Source organism: Callorhinus ursinus, unplaced genomic scaffold (assembly GCF_003265705.2).
Source record: "Callorhinus ursinus isolate GAN/ISIS: 27379988/994484 unplaced genomic scaffold, GSC_fseal_2.0 scaffold23, whole genome shotgun sequence".
Lineage (NCBI taxonomy): Eukaryota > Metazoa > Chordata > Mammalia > Carnivora > Otariidae > Callorhinus > Callorhinus ursinus.
In genome coordinates, this window is record NW_027397085.1 from 17,916,772 (window position 1) to 17,930,526 (window position 13,755).

Sequence of the window (13,755 nt, forward strand, 5' to 3'; positions counted from 1 at the left end):
GAAGGAAGGAAGGAAGGAAGGAAGGAAGGAAGGAAGGAAGGAAGGAAAAATTATGGTTGTTACTTTATATTCATTTCTCAATTAAAACTCAAGTAAAGCAATTATTAGTCTATTCTCTAGACTTAGCTCTGGATTGCTTTTCTCCTTTTTTTTTTTTTCTTCACTTTTTCAAAACTAGTCTCCAAAGACTGAAAAGTTGTCACCACTGAAAATGTTAAAAACAGTGCCAGATATTCTCAAGACAACTCAAAGGAAAGAGTCGTTGAAACATTTGATTCATTTTCTTCATGTCCAGCATCCCCAAGATGTCTGCTTTAAAGGACACAGAACTCATGTGGAAACCCATGATCCTGTGACATTAAAAAAATCAATGTCACTGTGAAGAGCAACTAAAGTTGAACACAACATAACCAGTATGGCAATGAATCAGTTTGCTGAACTTGTTTCTTTTGCAATATCAAAAAGCCTCAGTTAATTTATCTGTGTAGATTCATCCTGAATCTCTTCTGCTATTTGCAAAAATAAAGTATTCTGTTTCACATAGCAAGGCTGATAGAAAGTTTTGTCCCTTATTATTTGTTTTTGTTATTTTTCTTTTTTGTAAAAAAGAGAAACATAATATTCACTAAATAAGGTCTATTTATAAAAACAATGAATGTTTTTAATCTACTAAGCCCATACCCGATACAAAGCAGCCTCTGAGTCTCATATATTCTTACAAGTTAATGACCAGTCCTTTAAGCATCTTATTACTGGGCTTTCTGGTTTGTTTTTTGTTTTGATTTAAGAAGGAGCCATAACCACTTCCTAAGTAGCTTTATGTCTTTGAAAGGACATGTATAAGACCTCATCCAAACATCAAGGAACTAATTCTAAGTTTAGAAAATATTTAAAAAGGAATAAAGTCAATTATTGTAAAGTTTTGCACACGGAAAGTTAAAGGGAGCTCACGTTACTTGTTGCCTTGTTTGAGAAAGGAAACGAAAGAGAGATAGGATATGAAAACAATGCTACTGGTGTGATAGATATGGCAATAATGTTTAGACTACACAACAACAGGGCTGTGATAAAGTACAGTCATTACATGATATTATGAAAATGGGTTTTGGTAATTTTCTTAATATACCAACATAATAATCATGTCCTAAGCAGAACTGAATAAGCCCCTATCAGGCATCTCTGGTGCTACCTCCTGTTAGGCAAGATAAACCAAACTCTTCCCTCTTTTACATCCTTGCACAGCACCTGGTTGAGAGCGGCCTGCCCTGGAATTTTAAGTTGTAATAAGCACGAGATATTTCCAGAAAAAGGCAGGTGCGCGCTGTTCCTGTGTCACGAGATGCCCTAGGCAGCTATAGAAAACCTCGTATTTCAAGAAGGAAAAATTTTTTAAAGACTAACACAAGGTGATTGCCAAGAGTTTAGCTTTGGGAATGCCACCTACAGAATTTGAGAAGAGTCTCAACATGCGTTCAATAGCTTCTCAATCATCCTTTGGTGAGAAGAAAACTGGAAGTCTGTGTAACAGATGCTGCTCACCCTAGGAGGCCAGCTAGACCTGACCACCCAGGGAACTGTCCAAATGATGGCCCTCCTGTATTATTCACGTCACTCCCCTTTTCTGGCAAGCAACTCTTTGAAAACACAGCAATTTCTTCAAGAATATAGCTTTTCATAAGAGCCCGAGTGATATGGCACAAAATTCCAGGACAGTGTTTGCAGAGGGCAGCTGGAGATGGAAATGAAGCAGTCCGCTATCTTGTGTGGCTGATAAAATGTGCACAACGCGTGCTTTCTGCTGGCCAGAAGCTTCCCCTCCATATCCAGCAGGGATTTGAGAGCTGCTGTAAATGAATCACCATGTTCCAAACCAAACGTAACAGCAGCCTTTAACCAACTGTAGACAATCATTACAATTTGGAAATCTGATAAAGGGGAACAAAAAGAAAGACAAATGAATTCTTCATCATCATAAGCCATTCCTGTGCTTCCCGGAGACCTGAATATGAAACATATAACATGTTCAGCACTCTGGAAGGCGGCGAGTCTGTATCACAGCTTCGCTTGTTACCACGTGTTGTTGATTACTTCATAGCATTTTACCATTTCATTACCTTTTAGGTGATTATTTTTACTGCTGATGTTAGTCGGTATTTTTCCCTCAAGGTTTTCATCATTAGGCCTAAGAAATAAAAGATTTAATTTTGGAAAAGGAACTTTGGCAACACTGAAACCACTTCCCCCACATGGCACCAATTAGCTGTACTGAGTCCCAGCTGCAATGGGCAGCGGAGAATGCACATCCTGTCTTCACTGACAGGACATTCACTTCCAGGTTCACTCATCTCTGCTGCCTGACTGGCCCCGGAGGCATCGGGGGCTGTGACTCACACACACTCTCCAAGCCTGGTGATGGGAAAAAGAATTAATTTCCATATTTTTTGGAACCTTCAGTTTTTTTTTTATTACTTCTAAAATAAACTACAAATTAGGTCAAGCAGAATAGGTTTACAGATTCGATAAAAAGAAGTGAAAAGAGTTAAGCAGTAGCAATCAAAGAAACTAACAAAAGTACAACATAACCACTTAGCATGACTGAGTTAGCAAAACAAACCCAAATCCTGACTTCTCTTAATGAAAGCACTTTATTCATATACTGCTAATGGCAGTATAATATGGAATCATCATTTGGGAAGCAATTTCCCATCATAAGAAAAGCTTATTTATTTATTTATTCATTCATTCATTCATTCATTCATTCATTAAAAAATGTGTTATTGTTGTAACCCTTGTTTTAAAAATTACAACACACCAGGCACTGTTCTAAGTGCAGAAACTACAAAGAGAATTAAGGAAATGATTGTCAGTCAGAAGTAGCAAACAAGGAAAATGAGATAAATTACAAAAAAAAAAAAAGGTGTATACAAAAGGTTCTGGGGAATTCCGAAAAGCTGTACAGAAAAGGTGAGATTATGGGCTGGTTTGTGTATTATTCATTCATTAACTTATGCATTCATTTGACAAGTGTTTATCGGGTTCGTTCTGTATGTCAGGATGTCAGGAACTGTCGTAGGCACCGGAGATATATCAATGAACACAACAGACGAAAATCCCAGCTCTCGTGAAAGTTACATACCAGAGATGCAGACAACAAACAAGGTAAATGAGCAACACATATGGGTGGTTGATAAGTGTTAACGAGGAAAAGTAAAGAAGGATCAGGAGAATGGAGAGGGGGTTGACATTTTAGGTAGGGGGGCTGGGAAGGGCCTTGTATAGAAGGCCACATTTGATAAAAAGTCTAAGGGAACTGAAGGGTTAAGCTACACAGATCTATCCGGGCAGAACATCATGGGACGAAATGACTGTGGGTATGAAGGCTCGCGCGGGGACCGTGCTTGTGAGGAAGAGCAAGCAAACCTGTGGAGGGAAGTGAATGAGGCAGTGGAAGGAAGATAAGCAGGCGGGGAAGCCATGGGCAGCCAGGCTACTTAAGTCATGAAACACTTTGCTTTTTCTTTGCGTGGGATATCTGGTCATTAGATGGTTTGAGCAGTGGAGTGACAGGTCATGTTTATGTTTTAATCAGTTCACTCTGTTCTGCTGTAGAAAAAAGGTCAAGTAGAAAGAGGGAGACCAGTTAAGAGAATCAGCTAAGAGAGAGATGATAATGTTTTTGACAAGAGTCGAAGCAGAGGAGGGCATGAGAAATGGTCATACTCGGTATATAGTGTGAAAGCAGTGCTGATAGAATTTGCCAATGGATGGCAGGTCAGGGGTCCTCTGGGCCACCCCCAGCTTCTATGAATTGCTAGGACTCATAGGTAGTTGTACATGCAGATATGATTTATTACAGCAAAAATATACAAAATAAAATCAGCAAAGGGAAAAGGCACATGAAGCGAAGCCTAGAGGAAACCAGGCACAAGCTTCCAAGAGTCCTCTCCCCAGAGAGTCACACAGAATGTGTTTAATTCCTCCAGCACTGAATTCTGATAACATGTGTGAAATGTTGTCTGTCAGGAAACTCATTAAAGACTGAATGCCCAAAATTTTTACTGGGGTCTGGGCATGTAGGCACTCTCTGCCTCACACATACCGAATTTCCAGACTCCCAGAAGTAAGCAGGTGTCCAGTGTGTGTATAAATAGCTTCGGTACTACCAACCACTCTTATCAGTTAAGGAATGGTGGGAACTCTCCAGAATTTCATATTCCTGACGCCAGCTGAGGGCCAACCATGAAGCAGCTGTTCTAAAGACAGCAGTCTCAGGTTGGCTACATTAGCTCTTTTCTGGACAGGTAGAATATGAGGAGTGCAATAAAGAGCTGTCCAGGAAGAGAAATGGAGAGTATGGGGGTATTCTAGGCAGTGAGAGAACACATATGGCAGAGGTCAAGAACAGAAATACTTGATATCTCATCCCTTACTTAGATGTGGACAATAAAATGCACTGGAGAAATGATAAAGATTCTAGCAGACATGGTACCTCTCCTTGTGAAGCTTATTTACCATTTGCTGGAGAGCCAGATACTAGTAAAATAATCCTTATATCTGTCATTACTTTACCAACAGGAGTGGTCAAGCCAAGCACAGCAAGCAGCATCGTGAGGAATAACCCTGAGCAGCAAGTAACATGGCACCTAGTCCATACCTGAAAGAAAGCCAGTGAGCAGGAAAACAGACTTGGAGGGAAGCTGTTCACACTTCCTAAGGCCCCACCTGTGCCAACTGCTGATTAACTATCAATGTATTGACATCTCTACCAAGGACCAGCCCCATTTTATTTATTTATTTAATAAATATATATTGCATTTACTAATGTCAGTTATGTGCTAGGCAGTGGGAACACAGTTCCTGACACTATGCTGTTTGCAGTCCAAGGGAAAAGAGATTGTCACTGGGCCCTTTTGTCCTCCCCTCTCATAGATTTTCCCATATTCTTCATCCCCTTTACCTCCAGCTAAATCTCTCTCAAACCAGGATTACCATGGGAACCTCTCAATGATCTTCACATTCTCCTAATTCATCCTATAGTCTAAAATCAAATTAGGTTTCTTAAAATCTGATTCCAAGATGATTTATAATGTTTAAGAATTTTTAATATTTTTCTACTTCTCAGATTATATTCCAAGATCAGAAAATCAGAAACTATCATCTGTATACATACATACACACACACACCCTCACACTAACCCTCCCACAATGAGCATGCTCATTTCCATCACCATACCTTAAGATTACATTCTTCCCACCAGAAAAACCTCTCCCAAATCCATTCACATGGTCCTGCTTCTTTTGTGGGACACCTCTGGTGCTCTCTCCTCCACAAGTCATTAACTGTCTGTCTGGTATACTCAAACTGTCCTCCTTTCTATAGCTCATAATATCTGCAGAACACAAGCACATCTTTTCCTGTGCTCTCTCTTTGGTGATGTGGATAAACTTCATTTGTCCAACCAAACCACAAATTATCTCAGAATGGGGGATATTGTGTTTTTTTAATTCTAACTACAGTGTCTGGAATAATGCTCGGCCGTAGTACACCATTGAGTCACATTTATTGACTTGATCCATTGACTTTACTACCCAAAGTCTAGCCTAGATCTTTGTCTTATCCATATGCATAAATCATCTATTGCTGTGTAACAAATTACCCTCAAAATTACTGGCTTAAAGTAACAAAAACATTTATTATCTTTCATAGCTTTTGTGAGTCAGGAATTTGGAAGCAGTCTATGTAGGTGGTTGTTGTTTAGGCTCTCTCATGAGGATGCAATCGAGATGTCAGCTGGGTTGTCCTCTGAAGACCTGACTGAGTCTGGAGAACCTGCTTCCAGTGGGAGTCATTCATTTGGCTGGCAAGTTGGAGCTGAATGATAGCAGGAGATCCTGCTTCCTCCTCTCCTTATAGGCTTTATGTTGGGGCTGCCTGTGTGTTCTTATTACATGGCATCTAACATCCTCCAGAGCAAGCAGCGCAGAGGGTATGAGACAGAAGCTTCTATAGGTTTGTGACAGTGTCACTTCTATAATATCCTGCTTGATCTATCCTGCACAGATTAAAATATTCAGTATGGGAAAAGATGACATAAATATGTGAATATCAGGAGGTAAGAGTTACTGAGGCCATCTTAGAAACTGGCTACCACACTATATCTGATTAAATTTTACTACCTAAGGTTTATTGTCTGTGCAAAAGTGCATTACTTTAAGCAAATCCAACATGAAACAACTGAAATTATTTTTTAAAAAAATGAATAATTATTAGAAGCTTTTACATAAGGACTTACTGCTCTTCAAAAGAATGCCTTTACATTACAAGTACAGTGGATTTTGAGGATAACCTCTATGTATTAAGGAGGAATTGTAAGTACCTTTGTTTTCCATCTCTTAGTCTAAAGCCTTAATTTCCTAACTAATAAGGTAACTTGAATCCCTTAGCATTACACAATTATCTCTACCTTCTCTGTTCCTCCACTGATCCTCACATATATCCACTCATCTCCTGCACCATTTCACCTCAGTCCTGACTTTCCAACCCTGAAGAACAGCCATTCTTATGTGTAGGGCAAAGCAAGGAGCCTGTATGGAGTTAACAAAACTTAAGATCTCATTCCCCCATCGAAATATCTTCTCCACCTGCTCACTAATGCCTAACGTTCTCCAATAACAGATTCCTTTTTTTCCTTTGACATGTGGTTTCTTGCCTCCAGTTAAAAATATCAATATTCTCAGCAAAAGGAATATATTACAATTTTAACAGCTGTCTGCTCATTAGTATGAGTTTTTCTGCATTTCTCCTGAAAACATATTTTCAAAGGGGGGAAGAAGAAAAAGAATACTTGGAGGAAGCAATCCCCCAAAAGGAAAAGTCAGGGTAGAGAAAGAGGAACCTCAGAGAATGGAAGGATACACTTAGAATTTTGTCCAGGGCCAACTCTTTTATGAGACTTTACCAAAGGGAAAAAGTCAAAGGCCTCTAACTGCATCTTGGTACCAACCCAGTTCACTATATTAAACTGTATTTCCTTAGTGCACCAAGTGTCAGAGACCATCAAAATGAGGCAATGAGGACAATCCCTTTAAAAGAGAGAGAAATGACTGGTGAACATAAGCCACAAAGATGACAGTGAAGAACTGAGAATGCACTACTTGCAGAGTGGCTGTCTTGTTAAATCTTGAGTGAAAGCTTGTTTATTTTAATGATGACTTTGGTCTGTAAGCCTTTAGCCCTGTTATTTATTCATAACCTTGCAGGGGTCTTGGATTCCTCATTTGCAAGTATAAAAATGAGAAGCAATTTGCACATGCCAGGTGTCTGGACAAATGCTCTCTATTATCTGCATAAACCAGATGCTCAATGATTTGAACCAAGTTGAACAGAACGCATACTGTTCATTCGCAAGCTGGCATCACACTTCTAGAGAGACCCTGGGTTTTGCAAAGACTGTTCTGTAGCTTTTATCAATTACAGGAAAACCATTGTCAAAAAAAATGATTTTTCTTGATGATGTGCTGCTGACTGAAATGGTTGGGCTGTCCAGTAGAATTGAATGGCCTCAGATTTTTCTTATGATGCCTAATCTATGCCCCCAGGAACACAGACAGAATACAGACACTAAAGCCAGGTTGACCCACGACATCAAAGCAGGCCCTTTCCAATTTTATTGAACTAATTGCCAGGAAAAAGAGAACTAGCACTTATTAATACACCTGCTGTAGACCAAGCATCCTGCTAGGAGATTAAGACACATTATTTCATCTCCACAATGGATTGGATCATAAAATAGCCAATCTGATTTGATTGTGAGATTCAGCTTTTTCTATTAACCAAATGAGACTGTGTATTGCTCATGCTTTTATTTAGCAGAATTGGCTGTTCTGACAGCTGAAATTGAACCCAAAATTCAGTCCCCCATGACTAATGTTCTCACAGCCTTACCTTTTTTGTAGCACATTCGTAATCTCATGTCATTCCACAGAAGAGAGACTAATGGGCCTAGACCTCCATGCAAGGCAAGGGACACTGAAGATCTGTGGACTGGCTTGAAGCAGAGCAAGCCTGGAAGAGAAGGGTCAGAAGCTGCATTCATCCCCGGGTAGGAGCAGTCCTACTGACAGCACACAAGCAGCCACCTCCAGCATGGAGAGGAGAGTCCACCATCAGGCAGAGCCAGAAAAGACAAACAATTTTCAGAACTGGAGAGGTGTGCTCAGATGAGTCTCAGGATGTCCAAAAAGGACAAGAAGACACAAGAGAAACTTGACAAAAGTATTCAGACTAGACGCAAGCACACAGAGGTCTGGCCCAGACTGGAGGAGGTGTGCAGAGAGGTAAAAGTCAGAAATCCTCTGGGCTGGAGGAGAAGAGTAAAAGCATAAACCAGGAAAACAGAAAGAACCAGAACCTGAAAGACACAAGTGATGTCACAGAACAGCCCCCATCACTCAGATAACACTAATGAGCTTGTGTGCCTGTTCAAATAGATCCACAACTTAGGCTCCATGATGGGTGACATGGCCCCTCATCACCTCAGAGCTTTAAAATGGAGCTTAGAAATGGTACTTTCCAAGGTATGTACCAGACAGAAGAAACATTAAGAAGGATGTTTCCTTTTTTAAAGATTTTATTTATTTACTTGAGAGAGAGAGAGTGCATGAGTGGGGGGGGGGTAGGGACAAAGGGAGACGGGAAGCAGACTCCCCACTGAGCAGGGAGCCCTACATGGGGCTCGGTCCCAGGACCCTGGGATCATGACCTGAGCTGAAGGCAAATGCTTAACCAATTTAGCTGCCCAAGCACCCCAAGGGGGAGATTTCTTAATGGTAAACACCATTTGCTATCACAGAGCTCTCCAGTGGATGAACAGTGGCATGTTCCAAGTGCATTCTTGGTATGCTGACAGACTGATGCTGTCCCTGGGCACATCTCATCAACAGCTGCTTAACTTGTTTCATAATAGAATTTTACATCAGTGCTAGAACATACACCACTCCAAACCAGAGCTTCTCAAACTTTGATGTGAACAGAAATCACTTGGGACTCTTGGTAAAATCCAGATTCTGATTCATTAGGTTTGGGTGGACCTGAGAATCTGCTGATGTCACTAATCCTGGCACCATACTTTAAGCAGCAAGGCCCTAGATGAAGGATAGGGGCTTTGTTTTTGTTTTCTAGCAACAACTGATACACATAAAAATTCAATAACAAGCCACACAAAACTGGCATCTGAAAGAACACAGATTCTTGTTTCCTTAGTGGATAATTATTTGGATATATATATATATATGTGTGTATGTGTGTACATACATGTCTGTATGTATGTATATATATACATATATATATATATGGATAATTGCTTCTACCAAACAATACTTTTATTTAAGTGTTTATCCATAATGCAAGTAAATAAAAATTTTTTCGTGCTTGATTAAGTCAGGGGGAATATCAGGACCAAAGCTGAGTTTCCTCACTTCCAGCCAACCACTGCTTCCAAAATAATCACAAGACAATCATATCATTAAGAATGATCTTATGCACATCATTGTCTTTATGAAAACTCCCTGAAATTTTAATGATGTTCCCATTTGTTAGTTTAGATGTTCCTGTAGTCCAGAATTTCAAGGGTTATTAGAATGTTGTTTTGTTTGTATGATTGTTTTTAAATGCAAGTCACAAAGTTGACTGAATTCCTCCTGATTAATGAGAAAGAGAAATTCTTTCAATGCAGTTACATGGCCAATAACCAGTTTCTTTTTTTTTTTAAAGATTTTATTTATTTATTTGACAGAGAGAGAGAGAGCACAAGTAGGCAGAGGGAGAAGCAGGCGCTCCGCTGAGCAGGGAGCCGGACGTGGGGCTCGATCCCAGGACCTCAGGATCATGACCTGAGCCAAAGGCAGCCGCTTAACCGACTGAGCCACCCAGGCGCCCCGCCAATAACCAGTTTCAATGAACAACCAGAGCATTTGTTAAACTATTTTGGTGGAATTACAGGGGCATCTAAAAGAATATGTAGGAATGATTTCTAGTATGACAGAAAAAGCACTGGATAGGTCAAGTGACCATCTGAGCTGGCCATTCATTACCTGTGAAGCCTTGGAAAAGCTATTGATCCTCAGGTATACATCAAATAAATTGGTAGCAGAGTATTTAATAGGTCTGTGGTTCTTACCCAGAGTGAAGGTCCAGGGACACCTGAAATCTTTTTAAAAAGACACAACAGGGTCCTATCTGTGGAATTTTCTGAATCAGGAGGTCTGGGCATCTTTAACATTCTTATTGACAAAGCTTCTTTGATGTGCACCCTTGTTTGAGCGTACCAAGCTTAGGAGAATTCAAGACTAGCAGACAACTCAGGTATTTCTAAACCACACTTATTTCTTTTTTCCACCTGAATTATCCAGAGAGCCTTCAAATGAAAAGGAAAGCACCTAGCATAAATAATAATAAAAACTAAAGAAGACGCTATATTCTCCATGAAAAAAATCAGCTAGGATATTGCCCAATAAGTAGATGGCTCATAAACTACAGAATGCACATCCCAAGGTACATAACACATGGCATGAACTATCTCTGCACAGTCTCATCCACTGAGCTACCAGAGCAAAAATCCTACTCTTGTTCCCTACATGCTAAGAAAGAACACACAGAGATACAATGGAAAGCCCAGACTACTGTGTCTGTCATCCATTGTGATATCCACTCAGGCCATCATAAATCACATCAAAGCAATCAGTAATCATTCTGCATTTATACACAACCACCATCATCAAAAGCAAAGGCAATAATTCAAACCCAAGCATAGTGTTTTGAACCACTATGAATTAAATCCTTTACGAAAGTACACACATTTCTACTTCCAACTTAGATATTAAGGCAGTTAGTCATAGCCTTCCATCTCCTATGCTGCTCTGTATTCCAGGAATTGAAGGAAAAGAAACAGTACTTAGCACCTCTTTTAAGGTATTGTTAATACCATTGGGAGAGGAAGCTATAAAATTTTGAACAAAATTAAAAGGACCCATTCCCATCTACAAAGAATAAGCCAGTGAATTTCCTCAGGCTGATATATTAAAGTATTGCATTTAGGATGAGTACTCTACTTTTATAAATTCTCTGTAATCACATTTAATTATCACAGAAAAGTAAAAAGGAGAAAATAATCTAGACAAATGACAGGGACTCTGAGCTTTGAATTCACATATTATTGTCCCCAAACTCACCAAACAGTCATTGTCTTTAGGCTATTGGAACACTAACCCATGAAGAAAACATTTGGGAATCTGATATCTAATTAATCTTAAAATATTTGGGGTGGGGGCAAAAACTCATCCATACAAGATTGACTAGATCTGGCATATGGAGCCTTTTTATCTAATGGATTTATAATTGATAACCAAGATTAGAAAAATGAGTTTCTGGTTGCCATGACAATTCAGACAGCATTCTACAACCCACTCTAACAGCAACACTTAAATAATGAACATAAAGACAGATAATGGAGCCCATGCAGAATTGGGAGTCAAAAGCTAAGAAGTTAAAGTCTAGATATTGCAGAGGTGATGGAACCCTTAACAGACTGTACAGGAAGTGACCACTGAGTAATGGGAAAATTTTCTTGAAGTAGAGCTCAATCTGCTCAATCCAGGATGGTTCTTGAATGCCCACACCCTACCCCATGCTAGAAGAGACTAACTTGTCATTCCTATGTCAGCAGGCAATTGCAGCTGACAATTCTGCAGCTCACTTATCAGAGGAGAGAGAACGTTTTTACACCCCACTCACTATGTAAATGAATGGTAGCCGATATGAACACGTTTAAAACTATTAAAAGAAAAGCTAATGAAAATATTCTACTTTAAATTGTGTATTATGAGAAACGAATATAGTACCTCTTAAAGTAATGAAGGGACAGGCCTACCCAACAGGAATATACAATACACAGGTAAAGAAGAAATATAAAGTTCACTTCATTGAGATAAAAAATATATATACTGTAAAATATATCATTAATTTTATCTGAAAGAAAAAAATGCTGCCAACATTATTAATTTAAGACTCATCTTAATTTCAGAGATATTAATTAGAATGTGAGAAAATTGCATCTTAACAGTGATGAAATATGGTATATATATTTACATGTATTCATATGTAATTGTTCCTGTAGTATGGGTTCATTCACTCATTCAGTCAAGTGAATATTTTTAGTACCTGCCAGTGTGCCAGCTACCTGTCCAAAGTACCAATTTTACATAATCGGTCAAAAGTACTGTTGTGTTTTTGGACCCCAACAGAAGAATCTCATTGAGTGGACCCACTGACAACTGTGAAGGCAATTCTGGGGTTCAAAACGAACACATTATGCAAGTAACTCAGTAAGGCCTGTTCCCGGCTGGTGTGTCACGATACATTTGCATGCAGTAAGAATGATTATTTTTTAAAGTTACAAATATTAGTGTCAAAGTCTAAGGATTATATATATCTATTTATCTCCAACTTAAAAACTTCCCATGTTATCAACAAAGAGTTTACTTACAAATTAATGCATTTCCTATAAAATAATATGAACAAATTTTGGATGGGCCCCAGACCAGGCCATAAATGCTGCTTGATTCACAACTAGCTGCATTATTATCTTCTACTTTCATTTCAGACCATGATAGACCTTCCCGACACTGAACAGCTTCTCCTCCCTCACATCTCAGAGCTTCTGTATTTCCCTCATATCCCCGTCCTGGTGGTGAGGGCAAAGGCAAAAATGCCTCACAGCTGCTCATGAACACTGTGGAGAAGCTGAGAGTCTACCAGAGTAAGAGCAGTGTTTCTGGTACAGATAAACCTGGTGGTGTCAGTTAAAGCAGATGTAGGGACACATCAAAGGAGCAGCCATTGCCAAGTTCAGGATGTCCCTAAATTGGGTGTTTATATTTTCAGTGAGAGATAATTCAGATTAAATAGGACAGTGAGTTTGATTCTATGCTCAGCCCCATTCCAGGTTTAACCACTCTTTACCTCAATGCAGAAAGGTGGGATCAATGTCATTCTTGCTTGACCTTACAAAATGAATATGTACTCTTTTACTAAAAGCCAGAAATATGGAATCAGGTGACTGAGAAGCTGAGATAATTTCTACTAGTAGGACTTCAGGCAAGTTTCTAAATCTTTCTGAGTCTCAGTGTTCTGACCTTTAATTATGAGGCCCAAATGTTTGCAAGGTAGAGATGTCAGTTAGGATCATCACCGAAAAATAAAAATGTTATTCTTTATTTTCAGAAAAAACCTTTTACAACATAGTAAAGTGTTGCTGATATCATCTAAATGGTGGGTATATAGATGCTCCCCTAGACATATGCTTAAACTTTTTCATAATAAAATGTTGAAAAAGAAAGGAAATATGGTTTAAAAAGCTATGATCCTCTGATTAGAGCAAGGTCTCTGCCTCAGAGTCTCTCCTACCAAGAACTATAAAAGGTCTGAGATTATATCCTCCTTTCAAGCTAGCAAGTTAACCTGACACTGTCATGGATGCTGTAAAAGTCACAGGACTCCTGGTTCAGAGACAAAAGACTTTATGACTCATAGAATATCAGCAGGTAGACAAGCTCCCCAAGTCTCACTTACCACACAGTGACACAAAGTGGGCCGGGTGATACCTATCCATGCTGTAGGTTGTGCTACAGAAGAGGAAGCCCAGGTGTGAGAGAACCCGAATCTTTTATAATGGGCAATAAACCTGCCTACCTTGTGCC